The following is a 4127-nucleotide window of genomic DNA, read 5'->3' as shown; positions in this document are numbered from 1 at the left end:
TAAGGGAAACCGCTGAACACTTGAAATCCGAGTTTGAGATGAAAGATCTTGGGAAAACACGGTTTTGCCTCGGTTTAGAACTTGAGCACCGTAGAGATGGTATCCTGATTCATCAATCAGCTTATACCCAAAAGATGCTTAGGCGTTTCAACACTGATAAGATTAAACCTTCAAGCACCCCAATGGTCGTCCGCAGTCTTGATCCAAAGAAGGATCCATTCCATCCAAAAGATGACGACGAAGAAGTGCTAGAGGCAGAAGTGCCCTATCTAAGTGCAATAGGCGCATTGTTGTACTTAGCACAATGCACAAGACCGGATATCTCATTCTCTGTAAACTTGCTAGCTAGATATAGCTCTGCGCCAACACGACGGCATTGGACTGGTGTTAAAGATATCTTTCGATACCTAAGTGGTACGATTGATATGAGCTTGTTCTATCCCTATAGAGAGAAGATGGATTCGGACCCATCAAGTACCAGGGACGCTACACATGGTGGACTGCGTTCCCTCTCCCCAACCTAAAATGATATAAGTGTTTTGGAAGGTTTTGCTAATGCTGGGTATCTCTCTGACCCACACAAAGGTCGCTCCTAAACTGGTTATGTTTTCACCATGGGAAAGATCGCGATATCTTGGAGGTCTACAAAGCAGACCTTAGTCGCTACCTCTTCGAATCATGCAGAGATTATTGCTCTTCACGAAGCAGTTCGTGAATGTATATGGCTTCGATCCATAGTTACACATGTTTGAAGCAATTGTGGTTTGAAGTCTACCACAGATGAGCCAACGAGCATTTATGAGGATAATGCTGCTTGCATTGAACAAATGAAGCAAGGCTACAGCAAAGGCGACAACACCAAGCATATATCGCCCAAATTCTTCTACAATCAGCAACAACAGAAGTTCCTCAAGATCAAAGTAAACCAGGTTCGATCTGAGGACAATGCGGCAGACTTGTTTACTAAGTCATTGCCCAAATCCACGTTCGAGAAACATGTGGCAAGAATTGACTTGCTGAAATTATCTGAACTCCCATGATCGTAGTCATCAGGGGGAGGCACAGACAACAGGGGGATATGTCTACATGTTCATCTCGAATCGTGAAGGATGTGTTGTGCTCTTTTTCCCCTTCGACCGAGGTTATTTTTGTCCCACTGGGTTTTTGTTACTCAGCAAGGTTTTTAACGAGGCAACGAGAGAAGCACCGCGTTTGGACAACACAAGGGAGAGTGTTTAAGGATATCTATATTTGTGTTTAATCCAAACTCTAGGTTACTTAACCTAGTGGTAATAGGGTTCAATTAGAAGAATCTAAAGATTCTCTTTCCTTGTATGATTCTAACTCTATGCATTGTAATCCTCTATATAAAGAGGCCCCTATTATCAATAAGAATACACAGCAAATTTCTCTCAGTTTCTGATTCCCTAAAACAAAAATAAATAAATAAAAACAACCACAACTAGGACATGAAGATAAAGAAAAAGATGTTTTGGACAACTTCCATATATATAAATTTTTTCTGTCGTTTGTAAATTCCGTATATATTACTAATTTAATATGTTGTATTGATTTGAGCGTTATTTTACGCCTATTGCATGACAATCAATACGGTTATTTACATCCCATTTTATTGTACTTCAGAAGATTAGTGGCTAACTAGTAATCAAAGTTGGTAATTGGAACTAAATTACTAAGCAAACAAGGAAAAAAAAATCATTTTTTCCTTTATTCTACAACACGTTATCAGCATGAAATTCTAACTCTGATTCAAATAGCCTAAATCCTAGAAAAATCCTAAAACTTCTACCCTCTATGAGCATCACCACCGTGCGTCACCATCATGCACCACCGCACCACCTCCGTGTGCCACCATTACACCACCGTGCGCCACTGCTCCACCGTCAAGTGCTGCTACACCGCTGTAGCACTTCTACGTCAAGCTGCCGCTTCAAAGCATCAAACGAAGCAACCTTATTCCAAGTAAGTTTTTAATAAGAGTTGCTGGTAAGTTTTTAATAAGAGTTGCTGCTTTCAATTTAATATTTGCTTTTTGTATTCGGGGATTCTAATATCCTTTCTTAGTTTCTTCTACCTTCCATCTTTCTTATAACTTGGGATAATTAAGTCGAACTGTGGGGGTTTGTGCTACTCCAAAAAAGAGGTTCGTAGGGACATTAAAAAACAATCGACCATTAAACATCATTGTTTCGGTCTTGAAAATTAATTTCTTGGAAGCCATTTGCGCTTAGAAATTTACTTTTTTCTGATACGCTAGAAGTAAGCGCGCAATTTAATCCTGAAAAATTTAGTTGTTAGCATTAAATACGTAGGGATCGTTCAAGCCGGGGATTGAGGGTACACCTGTAATTGCAAAAACAAATAATTAATCAAAGTACAAGGTATTATTTACAAAAATAAAACAAAGAATGAAAATATATACAAGTAAACACAAAAAGGGGGTTTTAGAATTTTTAAATAAAAAATTAAAAGAAACAAAAATAAAAATGAAAAATACATATACAAAGGTGGAAGGCAAGGAACAAATATCAAAACCACAATCATATGCATGAAAATCCAATTACAATTCTTATAGTTGATTATCTATGTCATGAGAAAAAAGTTGACCATGTGAAACGTTAATAAGCAAACGATTTCTCATATTTTACTTTCTTTGAATATTTAATCTAAGTGAAAGCACCTAAATTAAACCTATTGAACATGCAATCATAGTCTAGAAAGCTAGCTAGTCAAGAACACATTCAATGCATGAAGAACAAAGAAAGGATTTCAACCAAAGTGCATGCACAACCTAGTATGAAAAAGTTCATCTATTTGCAATCCTCCTTAACTTATTTCGACATTTGTCTGAAGTCTTTAATGCTTATGATTTAGGGTCACAAAATTATTAGGTGAATTTTTTACCTAAATCTAGCTCCAATTACATGCATATATCCTAAGTTGGCCACCAAAGAACATAAACATGCAAAAGTTTTCTGTATTAAAAAATCAATCAAGCAATCTCATAGCAACATAGAAATCACAATTTTATTTCAAAACATATAAACAGGCTTTAAACTTTGCCCTTAACGTCATGTTAACTAGAATTCATAACTCTACGGATCAAAGAAAAGAAAACTAAAGAAAGTATGAAATACACCGTGAAAGATGAATGACAAAGCTTTGAGACGAAGAACTTGAAAATCCTTGAAAGCAAGCAATCTTCTAGGGACGACGCAAGGGTGGATGGCGGCAAGGATCTTGATGTATTGCATGACTTCTTCTCCTCCTTGGTTGAGACGCAAAGCTTTTGAAGACTAGAGAATGGAGAGAATTTTGTGTGTGTGAATTATGGGAGAAGTGGTGTGTTGAAAAAATCTAGAGAGGGGAGTATATATATAGGGGGACGGCAAAGTATCCTCCAAGTTTCATGAATCTTCTTTTAATTTTCAAGAAATTTTCTGGTTGCTCCACACAGCTTCAACCAATCAATTAGTGCCACGTCATCCATACTATGTCATCCAACCAATCAAAAAGCTCTAAAATAAGTCCATAATCCTTTAAAATATATTCTTACCGAATTTCCCATGAATTTATCTGATTTTTCTCTTGATTTTCGGCCAAAGAAATAGGAATAAACCTAGACAATGAATCTGGACTTGTTTTGCACCTTTTCTTGTTGCACACACTTCACCATTCTTTAAAACTCTCCCAAGAATATCGCCTTCCATACATGACGCCATTCTCTTGATTTTCCTCCCAATTTTACGGCAAAAAGGATTTTATTTTCCAAAAATCACTCTTTTACGTCCAAAAATTCATAATTCAATTGGGCTTTTTCCCATTTTGCCGAATTTCACATTTAATCTAGAAGAATCTTGGGTTTTCTTGAGTCTTCTTCAAGCCATGTGGTCTCCTAGTGCCTTCAGGACTCCTCACATTTCACCATTTTTCTTCATTTTTCCGACAATGCTTCCTATTTTGACTCAGGAGTCTTGCTTTGACAAAGTTTACTATTTTGAACAGGATTTCCTGGCTGAACTAGGAAAACTTCATTTCTTCTTTTCAACTCATTTTTATAGCCCTTGTGCCCTGCCTTAGCCATTTCCAACGTTTCCTAGTGATGC

General features: G+C 37.2%; 1 long non-coding RNA gene across 1 annotated transcript; it reads right to left on the bottom strand.

Moving 5' to 3' along the window:
• Positions 1-1476: 1476 nt before the first annotated feature.
• On the bottom strand, positions 1477-3217 carry LOC121052412. Its single transcript, XR_005808989.1, has 2 exons — positions 3159-3217; positions 1477-2364 (listed from the first exon to the last, which is right to left on the bottom strand). It is a non-coding gene; the product is annotated as an uncharacterized LOC121052412 (long non-coding RNA).
• Between the last annotated feature and the right edge of the window lie 910 nt (positions 3218-4127).

The sequence above is a fragment of the Rosa chinensis genome, chromosome 4 (genome assembly GCF_002994745.2).
Source record: "Rosa chinensis cultivar Old Blush chromosome 4, RchiOBHm-V2, whole genome shotgun sequence".
Taxonomy (NCBI): Eukaryota; Viridiplantae; Streptophyta; class Magnoliopsida; order Rosales; family Rosaceae; genus Rosa; species Rosa chinensis.
Note: the sequence above shows the minus strand (reverse complement) of the source record. Positions and strands in the feature narration are given on the sequence as shown.